Source organism: Pecten maximus, chromosome 13, assembly GCF_902652985.1.
Source record: "Pecten maximus chromosome 13, xPecMax1.1, whole genome shotgun sequence".
Lineage (NCBI taxonomy): Eukaryota > Metazoa > Mollusca > Bivalvia > Pectinida > Pectinidae > Pecten > Pecten maximus.
The window spans coordinates 19,915,762-19,935,566 of NC_047027.1; the positions used below are offsets into that span (position 1 = coordinate 19,915,762).

Here is a 19,805-nt window from a genome sequence, read left to right on the forward strand (position 1 = left end):
GTCGAATTCTTTATAGAATTGTTTAAATTATATCAATTACTGTCGAATTCTTTATAGAATGGTTAAAACAATATCAATAACAGTCGAATTCTTTATAGAATGGTTAAAACAATATATATAACTGTCGAATTTATTTTAGAATGGTTAAAACAATATCAATAACAGTCGAATTCTTTATAGAAGGGTTAAAACAATATCAATAACTGTCGAATTCTTATTGAATGACTAAAACAATATCAATAACTGTCGAATTCTTTATAGAATGGTTTAAATAATATCAATTACTGTCGAATTCTTTATAGAATGGTTCAAACAATATCAATAACAGTCGAATGCATTATATAATGAGTTAACCAATATTCAGAACTGTCAAAATCTTTATAGAATTGTTAAACACTATCCAGAACTGTCGAATATAATATGGAATAATTAAACCAATATCCATAACAGTCAAATGCTCTATAGAACGCGAAAAACAATATCAATAACAGTGGCATAATTTACAGAACGGTTAAAACATTATTCAGAACTGTAAAATACATTATAGAATGGTTAAAACAATATCAATAACTGTCGAATGTTTTATAGAATGTCAAAACAATATCCAGACCTGTTGAATACTTTATAGAATTGTTAAAACAATATCCAGAACTGTCGAATGCTTTATAGAATGACTAAAACAATATCCAAAACTGTCGAATACTTTATAGAATGTTTAAAACAATATCCAGATCTGTCGAATGCTTTATAGAATGACTTAAACAATATCCAAACCTGTCCAATACTTTATAGAATGTTAAAAACAATATCCAGAACTATCGAATGTTTTATATAATGTTTAAAACATTATTCAGAACTTTCGAATATTTTATTGAATGGTTAAATCATTATCAATAACTGGCGAATACTTTATAGAGTGTTTGAAACAATATCCAGATCTGTCGAATGCTTTATAGAATGTTAAAAACAATATTCAGAACTGTCGATTGCTTTATAGAACCTCAAAACAATATCCAGAACTGTCGAATGCTTTATAGAATGACTAAAACAGTATCAATAACTGTCGAATGCTTTATAGAATGTTAAAAACAGTACCAAGAAGTGTCGAATGCTTTATAGAACGTCATATCCAGAACTGTCGATTGCTTTATAGAACGTCAAAACAATATCTAGAACTGCCGAATACTGCAAACAATTCAAAACTATAGGTCGTAAAAGTTGACATCGTGTAATATTTAAAACCACATTTGTAATATAAATGTAATGTAAAAAAAACAATAGTAGGAATGTCATAAGTCATTGAGTGTGAGCGAAAAACCCCTACAGGAAATGATATAACGCGCTTATCAATCACAAAAGTAGTATATTGGAGTCCTTTTTCCTATTGAGCGACATGCACTAGATATAAGTGTAGTTACAATACGTACTGATATCGTCCTATTTCTATATAGACTGAAATTAGCGTTTTACATGTATCTAAACCCTACAACATTTCATCTTCGTAATCAACAAAATACCGAAGTGTGTCACTAGAGCATATGTCCATGAATTTATCAAAATATCCTTCCCGAACACCAATTATTATTCAATGGCATTCTTGTCATTTTCATATATTAGAGAGTAAAGTATTTATCATGAGAAACATGAACGTGATTTTACTCCCCTTAACAGCTCTCGTGGTCTCACTTATAAATGATAATAACAAGTAATATTAGTAGTATTTATAAAACATACCAGAAAGGTGTAATATGAACCCAGAGAAAAAAACAATCATAAGAGAAGATGGACAACGCTAACCTGAAAAGAGCTCGAACTAACGATCTGGAGTTTGGAATGGGAACCATAGGACCCGAAAACATGGCGTTTATGACAAACTGTCTGACATCTTAACATCGTCACAAGAAGACACAGACGGATATAGGAAATCAGCGGTAGGTACTGTTTCTATTAATGATGAGGTCATATCAAGAAGAAATTTGATAAATGAATTGTTTCCACCTTTGTATCCCGTGTTCAGAGTTTGTAACTGGCATTAAAGTCATCTTTGGATGTCCAACAGAGCTTAAACTTGAATGTCTAAGAACCATAAATAGTTTATATAATATTCAGATATAACTGATATTTCCATATACATATATATATGCAATATCATAGATCATTTTTTTATGGCTTTGTGTTATGTAAACTCAGGCAGTCAACAAAAATAACAGCTACAAATGCCTTTATTCTAAAACAACAGAGTATACTACTGAGGCCATAATTCTGAATAACCACAAAATACAAAGTACACCTCCTTTGTTATGAAGTCACAAACATGTAACCCTATCAAGTGTTGACAATAGCATGTGGGTTACAATTTGATTATATCCTTTTAAAAGAAACCATGGAAAAGTCACATAAGCTGCACATAACAAGTTTATCCAAATGTGAAGCATCCTATGTCACAGGGATAGGCCTTTGTAATAAAGATATGTACAAAACTCCAAGACAGAATGAATAAAAACACATCCCACTCACAAATGTATATGACAAAAGTCACACAAAATAAACAACGATTTATAATTTGCTTGAATCCATATTATCCAAGTAAATTTCCTATATATCCAATCCTGTCTACTAAATGTGTTAACTGTTTCACTGTACCCGACAAACCACCCCCGTCTGGAGTTATAGCGAGCTCTGGTCATAACATCGTGCAACACGCAATCATACTAACAACAGTTACTGCACACACTGCAGCGCAGACAGTCTGCATAATACGCCACAGCATTAAACAATCCCCTTTGACCTTTGACCTAATTCTTTACGAAGCTAAATCCCACCTCTCGGTCTGGACAGGCCTCCCAGCTGTGTAGCGGAACCGGTCTGTTTAAGGATATTCGAATGTTTTACAAGAGTGATGACTTCGTATCAATATAGACCTTTCAGGCGATAGGAGGAGCTTATGAACAATTTACATAGAAAGGTGGGAGAACCACGAAGTACAAACTCAATAGACATCGTCACGTATCAATGATGACATATTAACAACACAATTTAGGATTTCAATATTACAAGGTGTAATCAATGTGTCATTAAAACAAAAGCCCATTCAAAGTGATATAGCAATGTGTCGCGAGCATATATACACGGAACTGTTTTCGTAAAAGTTCCCGGATGTTTAATTTCAATGATCGACATGGCGTTGTTAATCTCAGACATGTCGATTTCAGCAGACACACAGATGATTCTTCACAGCTTGGATTATGTTGATAAAATGATCACATGACAGATTCTATGGGATTATGGTAATACTTCCTAGATATATTCCCAAAGATGACACTATGTTGTTCATTCCGAGTTGGAAAGTATACATCTATCCGGATATTTATGAACAGGTAAATCCACTTGGGCATATCTCCCATACAATGTTGACAGTTTTATAACTGATTTGGCAGTATAGCTTACGTTAAACCATGCTGATCAACAGAGGTTGATAACACACACAAAATTACTAATTAGTAATCAAAATTAATAAACCTATATGAGTATAAATTTAACAGCATATAGGTATTTCGTAATGAATTCATATAAAGTTAGTATGGAACTATGAATTGCATTTCTGTTGGGTTTAAACTCCAATTATTTCGTTAATAAATTACATCAAAAGTACACACAATTACATTTACCTGTATATACCTGTATATCAAAGCAATATACACTAGTTTATCGGAAACAATTTATTTCTACATACGGGCATCTATCCACGCCACTGATTAGTGTTTTTATGTGTTTTTACACGCACCGCTCACACAAACCTATTAGATATGACGGCCATGATGATAGCAGCGATAACTATCTACTGCGAGGCTTGTAAGCGTTATTTAAACATATATATTGTCTATCGATACGTCAAAAAAAGAATCCACATAAATCATGATGCGTTCAAATTTAAACATCTATTAAATGCTTGGTTAGAGAGTGTGGTACCCACCCTCGTGGAACGATCCTTGTATGGGTAAGCTATACCGAGTAACAGTACAGCAATATGATTATATACATATATTTCCCCCTTTAAATTGTATCCTCTCTATACAGGTATTAGAAGGTCTAATTTTTTTTGAGTTATTGTTAAGTTAGCATTAAACCCTCTTTAAGAATAGAAGACAATGTCACAGACTGTTTTTACAAAATAAATAATGGGATGTATCATATTGCTCCACTTTAGCACTGTTTCTCTGCTTGTTTATTTTTATGAGAGCGTTATCAAAAGAGTCATGATCAGTGATAAATGGTAAACAATCATGTTAAAAGATTCCATCACAAAAGGTATAATCAAACTTCATTTATCATTACTATTATACAACTGGCGTCCACTATTGATGCCCTTTGACCTTTCAGTGACGAGAAAGGAAAAGACAATGTGAAGGGCAATCTCACGAAGATCAAACTTCATTTTTCTTTGTCCATTTTTAAAGATTTATACTATTAATTCCATAAAATTGTAAGTTGTGAGTCCTAATTAGGATGTTTAGTATTTCGCCTATGCTGTTTGAAAATAATGATAAATATATTTTCGTGAAATAAGAAGCATTCTGCAATTTCATATTTGTGATATCTTATACAGAGCTTGTAAATAACATGGCAGAATACTCTCTTCAGTAAGGAATTCGTTAGACCTTGAGGTGTTTTATTGCGATATTTAGATCGCTGCTATCTAAATATAAATATCTGTTCATGCTACATACTTATTTTGGTTTGTAAAAGCAAAATTAAGTTACTAACAAACTTAAATCTGAACATAATCCGAAAAAACCATACACAATCTATTTAGCCTTTATTTCGCCTATATCATAACATCTCAGTTGTTTAAAGTTATTTTTTAAAGTAAACTTTTCCTAAGTATTACTTTACGTTTTTATAAAGGCAGACATACTCGTTTTCACATTGATACGTTCGAAAATATCTTATTCAATGTAATATATGTTTGAAAAGTTAAATAATCAACACAAAACATATCAGAATACTATTTTATAAACATAGTAAATACCATTATATCAAGTGTTAAGATGTTAATGTTGCAGAGATTTAGTTTAAACAAACTAATAAACTATCATCTATGCTAATATAAATAATATGCAGGAATCAAATTTAAATTTATTTTGGTTTAATGTCAGCTTTAATGTCAAAAATAATATTCTTTATTTAAGGAGAGGACATATATAGGTATAATTCAATTGCCCTATACCCAATGATTCATTTTATTTTATCTTATCAAAGTCATTGTTAAATAAAATGAAAACATTCTTTAATTCAGTACTGTCATATAGCAGAATAGTATAGGTAAATCCATTGTTCGACCTTTATACGGGAAATCAAGTATATTAAGACTTACATTATTTTTTGTATTAGCGTATTTATAGTTGAACTGTCTTTTTAACGTATTAGGATTTTTCCCAAGTAGGTAGCTAAGTTCAATGAAGTAATATTGTACATAAAATAACTTTGATAATATAATAACATTGCATTACGACTAAACATATTATTTTTTTTCACATTACACTTGATACTCAATATTGTATTTTATATTTAAAATATACAATTATTATACAAACACCAATATGGAGTTTTAGTAAAACCTTATAAAATTATCAAGAAAATGTAGACCCAAATATTTTACCAGGAACGTATTCCAGTCATATTAAATACTTATAAAAGTAAATAAATTCACGCGATTTATTTATATAATGTTTTAGCAGATAAGGTCAATTTCATCATAACACGTATTAACATGTATTATTGTATTTTGTACATAAATTTTAAAACTTAAAATTAAGCTTATAACAATAGTTTTATATTATATATTTACATAAAAATGCTTTAATAAAAAATCTTGTAATATAAAAATAGAAAATTATAAAATAAAAAAAAAAATGTTTCTAGTAAAAAATATTTTCTTTACGAGTTATTATCCCCATGATCGTTCAACACAAATGCAATTTTAAACGTACATGTCATTAAGATAATTACTTTCCTAAGCGATTAAATCTGTAATAAATAATAAAAAATTAATGCAGTTACTGTATTTTCGACATGAAAATGTCAGTAACGGTAAAAAACAATGAATGGAGTTTATCTATATAGCTTTCAGCAATTTCATACAATATGAAAACAATTTGGGGGTCAGACGCTGTATACACAAGCAACATCCATACTTGGTAAAAACACTTAACATAAAAAATGAGAGTGGCCTTTCACCGACATTCTGTTCTGTAGGCATCGATATCAATGTTCAATACATTCTGCAGTGACAGACAAAGCAAACATCGAATACTATGTCAGTTACAAATCTTATATAGACGAAGGTTTAATTCTGAAGTACAATATTTTAAGAGAACCTCTGTGTATAATTTATACCTTGTAAGTAGCTTATTTGATGTCTCAGTTATTGTTTGATATGTACTGAAATTTGCAACAACAGCGAACACTCAATAACCATGTATTATCGTGATATAAGCACATATTCCATTTCTATTCATAGAAATATACTCATAAATCAGTGCATTACCATCTACGATGTATTTAAAACGAGATATGAGAACGCGTAATGCCATTGTATTGTTAGACAGAACCTCGTTTGGTATGGCCGATTAAATACTGCTATTTAACAGGCATAATCGGCCAAGGAGCATTGTCTAAGAGTATATCGTGTTTCGTGTGACACAACGATCTCTCATGGGTTATAATGAAGATGAAAGTAAGAAAAGAAGAGAGAAAACATACAACATGATACGGAATCTTCCTAGAAGCATCTATAATGATGTCTACATCAAGATGTACGCCCCGAATTCGCATGATAAGAAAGAACCCAATGTTTCTATCATATATACTGCTATCGCCATCTCAATTCACATATCAATACAATTATACTAAAGTACACTTACAAACACAATTAAAATGATATAATAAGTTTGAAAGACTATACCAACATTACCAAATCTGTGAAAAATCTCATGCTTTTCTCCATCTCCTTCCAATCCGGCATTACCAGCCGAACCTCTAAAGGTCACGAACGCTGCCGAGCCCGCGCAAAATGCTGATTGGCTGCTTTTGAGACATGAACTAGAAAAAATAATGGCGGAGACGATCTAGTGAATATTAGCGTGTTGGTGTTGAATTTTAAGTTTATAACAACGAAAATGGATTACCTTATATACAATCGTGAACGAAGTTCTATATTCTGTTTATATACCTATTTTCTGTGAACATGTTTATGCAAATCATTCACGAGGATAGTATTCCAGACAGGCAACGAAAATAGTCTGGTAAATTATTTGGATCGACACGGTTTACCAGGGGCACTGGAGGGGATAAAGTGAAACATCCTACAACGAGATTTATATTTTTAATTTAAACTGTATTTAAATTCATACATTCATAAGTTATCAGAAAAGTCTGTTAACATGTCAATCAACAATTCGTCATACTGGGATATAACTAATATGTAAATCAAAGAATTAAGTTTAACTACAATTTAACGACTAACTTTGAGCGAAAATATATTGTTATTCATTTATAATGAAAATGTTTAATTAATCGTGTGTGTTAATCTTTGATTGTAAAGAGTGCCTTATTAAAACGTTTCCAGCCATGGTGTATGCCATAATGTGTATAAATACACTCATATAATGTTTCAAGTCGTATAACTTACATACAAATATTTTTGCTCATCTTTCCTAGAATAGTTTCCACGTGCCAGTATCACATATTGCCTGTGACGTGTTATGGAGTATATAGTAAATCTCAGACTTACATATAATTATTAAAGATAATATTTACAGCTTGTACATATAGCCAACGTCTTACATAGTGGGAAATGTATATCGATATATTGTTATTTTAATCTCGAAGAATCTATAGTTGACATTTATGTCAATAGAAATTGAACAGCACTTAAAATGTATGTTTAACAAAATATTTTGACCAAGTGCAATATATATATTTTAATCCTCCTTGCATATTAGGGATGTTAAATGTATGTATATGAATGAAATTGACCTTATTTGATCGTAATGAACGATACTGTTGAGTATGAAATAGACTGTTTGTGTATTATTTAAGTAAAACGAAAAAATAAATGATTCACTGGAAATCGTAAATAAGAGGAATTTTCAAGGTTAAAATTGTTCAATAGTTTAAAATGATAACGTTAACTTCTTAATGAAAACAATATTCCGTAAGCACACTGACGCATTTCTTGTCTAACATGTCAATATTTGTTTATTTTTATTGACATGAAAGTTGAAAATGAAAGTGTCAATAAGAACAGTGTATATTCACTTTCACAGAGTGTTGTGTTATGGTTAATATAATAAAAATAATATATATAATTCTATAAATATATCTATACTAAATAGTTTCATCCAAAATAAGATATTCACATTCTTATTTGTTTTCCCAAATAGTTAAGTTATGCTAATTCTATATGTTAATAAATTCAGTATTTGTTTAAGCTATAAAAACATATTTCAACTAATTTGCTATAACATTTTGTCATGAAATGTCAATTAGCGTCTATAAATTCTACGAAATAAACGTTCACATTTATATTAATAAAACTATGATAACAGGAAAAGTCTCACTTAACATAATTTCCGCCAACAGATATCGAGTAGGGAATCTCTGAAATAACCACAGTCTTCTTATTATCATAAACTATTTCTGTCTGAAGATTTTACACACATCAAATCGATAATGCATAACTTATCAAACACTGGTTTGGGTTTTCAAGGATGCATCAGGTTCTACGTAATGTTTGATAATGCAGATGCACATAATTTGCATTCGCTGTTAGTTTCAAAAAATAAACTTATAAATTGATAATTATATAGATAATGCACTATGCATGTTTACTTGCATTCCAAAAATGAGCTAGATTCCTAATTTATGGTTACGTGAGTAATTTAAAAACACGCTGCACATGTACTTGCATTCCAAAAATAAAACTAAAATCGGTATCGTGCAATTATTTCACGATTAACATGAACACATTTTTTTATTGATGGTTATTTCACACAAAAAACGGAGAGCCCTGTAAACAACCGCGAAGCGGTTTATGATGTGAGTACACTCCGGAGCTTTGTGTTATAGATCCACAACATAAATATTACATTTAAGTTAATCCTTAAAATTTAATCTAATATACACAATCCCTGTGGAAATCTACTTTCATTGAATAACTTTTTTTTTATCTTAGAAATTATTCAGTTGCTGTATCAGGCAGGCAAAAGCGACGTTTACAAACGGCGACGTCATTTTTTCTACGTTATGGCCAGTAACATATTTTTTTTAGCCAATGAAAATGCTTGTTACAAGCAAAATTAAATCAAAGTAATTTGATAGAAAATGTTAATATCAGAACATCAAATTGATTGAAACTTACATGACGGTTTCTCTGTTACACTGGGAGTGGTTTACGATTGGTTCAGACACACGGTTACAGACAAGACAGAATCAGAAACTTGGAAACTTTTAGAATAAAGGATAAATCAGGATAATAAAATTCAGGCTAACAACAAATAAAACGACCAATTTGTACATTTTGAGTTAAATATAGGTAAAGAAATCAGAGCATATTATTACCTTTTCGTTTAATTCTTATTAGGATATGAAAATATGTTTTGCTTTGTCTGGGACAAACAGACTGTTGTACAGAAAATATTCAGATAGTTTTTCATATCAAATGCTAGCACTATATTATCATAAGCTTATAATATGCCATTTGAACATTGATGATATTACATGAAATTCCTACGTTATATAACCTTTTAGAAATAGCAAATGAAAACAAAACATGAAAGAAGAGATTTTAGTTGTATTTGTCATTCTGTATAGGTTAGGATAAATTACCTCAATAATTATGACTAATTACAACTGGGCCAGGATAACGCTTCGGTATTTCTCCATATATCTAACCCCTACATGTTAAGTATAAAAAAATCAGAAAAATCAGAAAAATCAATATAAGACAATATATCGTGAACAATTTAAAGCCAGATGCAGTTTAGATGGATGTTATCAAGCATAAAACAAAATGACAGAATATCCCAATATAAATGCTTATGATAAGGCAGTAGCCGTAGATGACGGGCATTCGTGTAGTGAAAGAAATATGAGAAAAATGTCATTTTAATTGACATCTACCTTTAGGTTGGGACATCTTTAAACCTGAGTTGTTATCTTCGTACATGTACATTAAATACATTAATTGCTTAATGCAGAATGAATTTTAATCTTAATCTATTCTGTATCAATCACTAAAGCAGTAAATTGAATCAATTAAATTCGTATGTCTTACAAAACGTAGAATTTCATAGATATCGAATTATATTATTGAATGTCTAGATATATTTCGATAAGATTTCATGAACAATTAATGTTATTTTTATTAACTTTGGAGGACAGAAAATAACGTTTTGCACACGATTACCACATAAATAAGTACACGCATTGAGTGATTACTCTTAGAAGATCTTGTTATCAATATTTGCAGTGAATATTATGTGTATTATGAATAATATATATGGAATACTGGGTACAGTTGAAGTATGCATATTTCTAGACACAATATTTACATAGTACGCCCAAAGAACAGAGAAAACCGAAAGAATAATGACATCATAATTCAAACTTAAAACAGACAGAGAAAAAAAGAGCAGAACACGACAAAAATATAGATTTGCATGGAGACTCATGAAAGTAACGCTTCGTCTCTTCTAGATACACATTTTAATTATTGATACATGAGACAATTTTGGAAATGTAAATAAATCCCGATATGTTTACTAAAATGTATGTTTATAAATGTTTATAATAAGTCTCATTCTTGCATTGAATGTGTTTAAGGAATTCTATCAACCAAGACTTTCTCCAGACAAAAGTGTCAGAAAATTGATTTCTACCCAAGTATGAATAACAAATGGCAGGATTTTGTTCCAATACGTTTATCAAGATTATCAAGAGTAAGCCGTACAACTGTAAAGGATAAACTTTTTGTTACTACATAGATCAATGATAGCCTATACAATTGTCTACCAAACTTCCTGCAAGATATATATTTACTGCAATTGATCAAAGGTTTGCTTCCCTAGCAATATCGATCTTCGCTGCAGTTGGAGAAACTTTTGGATGAATTCCCTCTAAATTCCGGTAAACAATCTTATAAGAACGCACGTGAATTTAAGGCAAATGTATTTCATTTCAAGAAAGGTGCAAGTAAAATCATATACATGTGGCGGATTTTAAGTAAATTCTGAAAACGAGAAACACGCATTTTGACGATCGATTGTAAGTTCAACTTGACGTAGTTACATCGACAAACCTTCAATTGCACATGAACCAGTCTCACTCCGAAGAAGAGAATTATCACTGAGTCTATTTATATGACAGACAGTCTAATTAAGGCTATTTTTCCTTAGTTTGATAGACAAACCGTGTAGAAGCAAACGTAAGTTATAAATCGGAAAATTATCATAGATTTCAGACAATTCCTCTTAACATATTTCCAAGAAATTAGGTTCTGGTATATGTAATGTATGAAAAATCTGTTTAGTGTGTTGCTGATTTGAAATCTAATCAGAATAATGCATCAATCGCCTAAACGATTAGGATTTTTAATGAGGAACACTGATATACCAGGGTATCTGACATACAAGTGTAACATAACTGTTACTAGTATTTCTCTTTACATGCATTAAATAACGATAATTACCTACGCTATTAAGGCAGCGTGGGTGTTATACGAAATATATGAAATTTTCTGTGATAAAGTGAGTTTTGCATATTTGATCATATTTTTTCTTCATTAAAATACATTTAATTTTTAAAAAGTGTGTGTAATGAGAAATTAACTGAAAGAGTATTTTTTCCTATTGAGTTATCCTGTTATCTTTTTTTATCTTAATTTTTTGTATGATTTTTAGTTTATTCTAGTATAAGAAAATACAGGATCTAACAACCAATTAATTACATATATTCCAAGTAAGTAGTTCCGTTTAACGATGTGGAGTTGGCCTACAACATCATATACGAATACAAGAAATTATTATAATATATTTCTCGCATACGTCGGCTTCCGGATTTATGACAGTATTTACTATTAAAAAATTCACGATAATTCGGATAAATAGAAAAAAAATAGAATACAGTTAGAATAATTGAGTGTAATTCACAGGGTGATATGGTAAAAACCATTGATGACTTGAATCTATAAGATAATCTATATGAATATAATATTGTCCAACATCTAATTTTTCGTTATATAAAAAAGAAGAGAGTGTGATATATTGATTTAGATATATGAACAAGAAAACTGATGAAGACATCCACAATGTCCACAGGAATTGATGACGTCAGTACAAAATGAAAGATCATATCATGAGCGGTCACCACAAGATATATCAATTTCGTAACTATAGTTATACTTTGAATTGATATTTTGTTTCAGCTTGAAAAGTAAAAAGGATTGAAATTGTTTTCCTATCCTTGATCGCATTGATCTATTTCTCGTCTGTTTAATTTTTAGTAATTCCTGCGATTTTGTCTGAATTATCTGGAGGAAATATATTGCTATTTAATTGTTCTGTTCAGGAGAGATCGAGATGACTTTAATGTTTGAATTTTTGTCCCAATAATATAGCCCATGTAATAAAACGATTATTGCATCGTAATATCACTTGGGCGAACATGCCATCATACGTAGCTAAAAAGTCACAAATTAAGGTCAATTTTTCGTATCTTCATATCTGTCTTCATTTATCAAATCTTTATTGCAGAGGAACGAACGATAATTTGATATATACATTCTTTATAAGGGTATACCGAAACCCTAATATACGGTGCATACGTATTTATTGAACATATTGCTGATCTCAGATCTGACATTATATTTCCACTTGTTAATGCTACTAAGTGAATATATGTTTGTGTATTGTTTACTAATATATTTGATTAAATTCATCTCCCTCTTAGTATTAGATGAAATTTACGACAATCAAAAAGTATAAAGTAAATGTACTAATCTAATATTGGTTTGACTTAAATCAAATTAGAATGTTATTAGAAACGTTACGAAGAGTATACACCTATACTGATGACTGATGATCATTCATTTACTGCAATTGTGTTACCAATATAACTTATATATTATATTATATAACAGTCGCCTACGACTAAATTCATCATTTACATTCGTTATGATGAAATATTATTAGATATTATCTTAATAATATTTAAATTGATACTTAGGGCACATTGTTTAAAGATATTTATATTCGAACAATGTCTCAACAAACATTCTTTGCATTATTACAATAAACAAAATTATTTTCATTCAATATTTCCTCTTTTTAATTAATATCCACTATGAAAACCAATCAAAATAATGATTTATCATTACAATCTAGACATATTTTTATCTGATGATATCATCTGAACTTTTTATTGTAAAAACTATACTGACAAAACAACAGAGCTCAAATTTAATACAACAGGAATGTCATATTTACATAGCTTACTATATATTTATATTTCTTTGACAGATTTGTTTTATTTTATTATATACTTCGCATTACTAAAACAGCAGTAAGCTTACGTGTATGTGGGAATGCATTTGTCCGCTTACATGAACCAGTAAGTGGCCTATGACTTAGTCGATAAGGAATTCGCGAACATCAAATTAACACGTCATATACTTTAATCACGCTACAAAACGGATAAAAACTAGCGTATGGTCCTATAGAGATAAAATCTTAAAGGTACTAGTACAATATTCGGATGTTATCACACTGAGCAACAGTTCATTGATACTCGAGACAAAGAAAAAATGTAGTATATGAGAGAAAAAGATAGGATATAACAAATTTACAATTCAACAAAAAAGAATTTAATGACAATTGTTAAATTTTTGGTTTACAAAATAATGAATAAAAATCACAGGTGCAAAAGATTACATTTATCTTTTATGATATTTGTTTTATTCAGGAAACAAAGTTTTGCCAAACTGATGACCTTTTGATTAATTTCCAAGTTTTCGGAAATGTATGATATATTCCTGCAATTTCATCAAAATGAAATCTAATTCTTGATTAAAGGAACAGCTATACAACAAGGCCATTTTCAGTAATATATCGATTTACCGATACCATTGCAACTATTAAATTGAGGAAAAACTGAGGACAGGGATAAACAGTATATTTGGATGTGTTCAAATAAATAAGTATTTCATAAACATGAATTAGTATTTCACAAACATAAATTAGTACATCTTGTATTTCACAAACATGAATTAGTATTCCACAAATATAAATTAGTATTTCACAAACATGAATTAGTATTTCACAAACATGAGTAAGCATATAACAAACATGAATTAGTATTACACAAACATGAGTTACTATTTCACAAAACATGAATTAATATTTCAACAACATGAATCTGTATTTTACAAACATGAATTAGCATTTCACAAACATAATATATTAAAAGCATTTGAAAACATATTTAACTGATTGTTACGAGTATTATTAAAATACGAATACTGAAATGTATATGAAGTAATGATAATGATTAAATTATGATTGTACTTGAGGTTAAATTAATCAATCGAAATTATACTAGATAACGTTTTAAAGGTAATATGTGAATAATCGTCACTGAGTCCGACTGAAGTTATAGATACATTATCACATATTATGATACATCCGAATGACATGCAAGCCCCGCTAATGTTATTAAAAAAATAACAAACTGTTTCCTCGAATCAATATTAACCACAAAGTAAGCCATAAATAAAACATATTCATTTTTTTTATCTTGATACACATACACAAACATGTCAGGATGAATCTACCCACTTGGCTTTAGAATCAGGCAGATATTATATATCTTATTAGGAGGTTAGATAATGCTTGTTTAGTAACGTTGTAAAAAAAGATGATGACGACGACGATGATGATGTAAAAATATGCCAGTTACTGGGACCTGTTTATTTACAACTCCTGACTGAGGTCTTGTGCATATTTCACATCTCTTTTAAGATCATTGTGGACTTTTTTGTCATAATGTAGAATATCAAAAATGTTAACTTCAATTGTGGTCAAGTTTTATTGATTCATAACAGGAAGATGAAGCATATTGCAAATGCAAAACTTGGGGAGAATCTTTAAAAGGAATTAACGGAATATAAAAATGTCCAATATTCAGAGCAAACATATTTCTTTTTTAAATTATAAAATATGGCATCTCGAGAAGACAGAAATATAAACACTTTATTTAAATGGTAAGTGCATCATTAACAAGTAAGAACAAGAAAAGAGTAAAAAGTTCCGTCATGTTTATCATTTTAAGATACACTTTGGCGAAATCTTCAGCCCCCTAAACAAAATGAAAATTAAGTTGTTTTGTGTATTAAGCATGAAACGCAATATTTTAACAAATGTATATGACAGTCATGTCAAGCTAACCAATATTTAATTTGGGGTTGCAACTTTGTGCTCATAATTTTGCATCAGGTTACTCTCATACTCGATGGGATAAAATTTGAAATTCGATATAAGTACAAAAGGGAAACGTGAAAATTAATTAAATTTAAAAATGTGTGAATTCTTTCGCAGCATTTAATTAGAATTATATTTATGCGTGAAATAACTTTTAATTATTTTGAGGAATGTTCATAATCAACGTAACATATACTGTCCTAATCTCTTCTAAATTTCATTACAGTAGAAAAAACTTTATAAAATCATTGATGGCTTGAAATATTAAAAGTAAATGTTATTTTCTAATTATTCCAAATTTCAAACTTATTAATTATTTTTAAGTGTAAATAGATAATAATAATAATAAAAAACTATTACACATATCATAAATATACTAAAACAGCAAATATTATCAATTCAGATAATTTTCTTTAAATCAAAATTTTTAAGATGAAATGCTTATTATTCATCCACAGCTTGTACTCGCGAGCTTATAATATGTACAAACAATCTTTTAAAATGTTCAAACTTAAAAGTATACAAACATTTTAATTTTTAATTAAAATGCGCCCCTTGATGGAGCCCCATAAGTGAATTTATTGATTCCAAACCTTCTGATTGGTTCCTCTGCAAAAGGAGATGCTTGCATATATTTTGGCACTTTTAAAACCATTGCGCAACTAAATATAACTCGATATAAACACTGTTTTTACGATTATTCGTCATGTTATACCTTTTTATACAAATTTAATCAACAACAAACTTGACCAATACAAGAATAGTCCTTAAATAGAAAAAAAACGATAATTTTAAACGTTACCTTAATTACATTGACACCCTGAATATACCTACAAATACTACTTGCTTTAGAAAGAAACCTTTGATTTTAGTAAAATAAATGCGTTAAATGGAATATTCATCCAGAAACTGATATCCATTTAAATTTCTAAAGTTTCTACAATGCTATTATCGTCCTCTCAAAAACTACACAAAAAGACGAATAATGCTAGAACGGATATGTTCTATATTTTTATTGTATCTATTATTCAAATCGAGCAATTACTGTTTAAATGTAATTGTTGAATCTTAAAATAAATTCAACCTGAACAATGATAATGATGCATTCATGGTACATTATGTCTGAGTGGAATCAATTTGGTTGTTTGTCAAACCTTACAGTCCACATCCTTTACGGTCTTAGTTCTGCCTCTCTTTATTTGATTTAGTTCTTTATTTCTTTCACAAAGATTTTATATCGCCCGGTACTACCATATCTTTTCCTCTATATATGTCTCAATAATCGGTATTTCAATTGATATATGTAAATTGAGAACAAATATTTTAACTTAATGATAATTGTTATTGATTAAAATTGATATTCCTCAAACCTCAAGTATTGATTTTAAAACAGGTACTGACGAACTTCCTTTCTTATTTGCCTAATATACGATGAGATATACTATATACGTCAAACTATGAATCAGTTAAAATATTAGGAATGGATAACATTTTTTTTTTATATAAAAATGCTAGGTAAGTTACCAAGTTATCATTAGTCTTTAGAACCTTTTCCTGGTTGTATAGAAACATTTAAATAAGACTCTTTTGCCTTCAATTCAGTTGATTGCATTTATATATTTTTTTTATCAAAGTTCGTTTTGATTACATTTTATCAAAAACAAAAATAAAGTTAAAGTTGAATTATTGTATTGATGAATAAAGAAACCCCCTCCCCAATCAGATAACAATGATAATACATTATCTACTTAAGCTTATGATATCCATCATTTTATTATGTGGAAATAAATGTTGTATCTTATAAGATATTTATATAAATGTAACAGAAGTAAACAAGTACTTAAAGTATGAAAGGAAGGGGGTAAGAAAAAGAAGCTAATAAGTTAAACAAATTTGTGTTACACTGCTACTAACATTCGTATGGGAGAAAAAACGCATATTAAGTCTATGTGCTTATGTATTTAGCCTTTTGTTTTAATATATTGTTGTGTTTATTGCTTTTTTTCGTGACTCTTATTCATATCTTTTATATAGAAGCATGTGAAATATACTGTCTACCTCATACTTACTCTCTGAAGTGTTGTTACAGTTAGCTCTCTTTCTAAGGAATTCTGTGTCGTCTTTATATGCATACTTATGTTTGTAAAAAATATCGATATCAATATCTAACATGTGTCCTGAAATATTATTATGTTAATTTTTATATTGAAAATTTGAATTAGGTGTAAAAATCGCTATGATTATGACTCAGATCATAAAGACAGGAAAGACAGAAGTTACGAGATATGAATAATAATATGTACAGAAAAATAACATCATTAAAGAAACCAAGGGGAAATACAATATTTCTGTTAAGGTAGACACATTGAAAGTAGCGGATAATGAATGTTTCATTCGATCATTAATTCGAAGATTATAGGAATCATAAACTTTGAGAAACGTAACGCAGTAATCATGTTATTATCTAAATGCTTTTTAAGATTGTTTATTTGTATTTATATAAAACAATTAAGTTTTATAATTAAAAAAAAATTAAAATATTCCCACACCTAATAAAAACATGGACTTGAAACTAGAAGCCTAATGTAGAAACAAAATGTGCATGGACATCTTTGATGGAATTAACGGGATGATGAATGGAGTTGTTTTAAAGGAAAATGCAACGAGAAATGCCTTGCATGAAATTTTATAATATGTTTTACACAGACACCAATCAGTCATGTATGCATTACCAAGAGGCTGTGAGGTATGTCACAGTCTATCACGAAGCCATTAGCAAATGATATCAGGAAATGACAACATATCGCTCACATCGGTACCTAGTATATCACCAGGACAACACAGGGATCAAAGTCCATGTTCAATGTACAGACTTTCCTCATAGAGATAAGACCATGTGAGTTTAGATATGTCATTTGTACTTGTTGATAAAAAAAGATAATTAATTGAATTTAATTGGAAATTAGTAAATATTAAGTAATGAAATACGTTTGAATAGATATTTTGTAACTGGACTTGAGCTTATGCTACTGAAGTACAACGCCATGAGTGATTGCCAGTGACAAGACAACAACAAGCCAATTTTTAACTGTCACATGACAGAAATGTCAAAATAACCTGACAATTAAGATATGAAATCGTAGATGTTAACGCAAAATCGTATATAAGACAAACTTCAAAATATTAATGCAAACTGAAATTGTTCGTGATATGGATATATTTCATATATAATTTTTTTTTAGAATTTTATTAGTTTGTCCTTGAGATAAATTACTCTTATAGTGTAGTAAGATCGAAATGCATCAAAATATAATGTATTCATACTTACACGGATCATTAGAGATTACATTTTCTTGTCGACATTAAGAAATACTTAACTGTATATTATGCCCTAAGTGTTATGTGAGTTAATCAACTTTCGCTAGAATATTTATTAATGAACTGGTGTGAATAAGAAAAGAACTGAAACGAGAATGGATGCATGACGACAGCGATGATAAACTTTGAAGAGGAAATATGGGAGAAAGAACATGCAGAGTGAAAGGGGGATGTTATATATAGAAATGGGATGGATGACGGCATAAGAGATATAATAGGGAAAGATAAAGCAGAGAAAAGAAGAAAGAGAAGTGGCGTTACATATCTAGAGAATGAAAATGAAGGAAAGGGATAAGCAAAGCGTCAGGAAGATAGATTTGGAAGATGGAGACAAAGTAAAAGAAGTACAAATGAGAAACACCTCTGGTCAGCACTAGTACAAATACAAAGCTGTATAACCGTGGAAATGTGCATTTAAGTAGGCTATTTGGTACTTGGTATTTTATTGCCGAAAAATAACAAGTTAATATTATATAGTAATATTATAACAGAGATTGACGAGAGGATTCGATGATATACATGCATTTGATATACGATAGTGATAATATATACTTGCTAATCAAATTATATAATGAATAACTAAAGTACAAGTGTATATATATATAAACTCTTATGAACATCATTTAATAATGCTGATTAGCAGGTGTAAAGTCATATCATTATGACAGGAATATATTTATATTTTCCTGATTCCCCTCAGGGCATCTTCCCTCAATATCAATACCTGTAGGGGAAAGGCTACCAAAATGTTAGCAATACAGATACTGTCAACTACATAATAGACCTCCATTCGTGTGTCACTATAGGGACACCTATTGGTGCTATGCACCATTTCATCCGGTATAAATGCATCATTTTGTCTTCTATATGTGGTGGATTGGAAGATAAATGGTA

The 19,805-nt window shown here is 29.7% G+C and overlaps 1 long non-coding RNA gene across 1 annotated transcript in view; it reads left to right on the forward strand.

Annotated features, from left to right (window-relative positions):
• Positions 1 to 2,193: 2,193 nt before the first annotated feature.
• Positions 2,194 to 19,805, forward strand: part of LOC117340315 — a 29,863-nt gene continuing 12,251 nt past the window's right edge. Inside the window, exon 1 of the long non-coding RNA XR_004535431.1 lies at positions 2,194 to 3,377. This is a non-coding gene — a long non-coding RNA (uncharacterized LOC117340315). The remainder of the gene's footprint in view (positions 3,378 to 19,805) is intronic.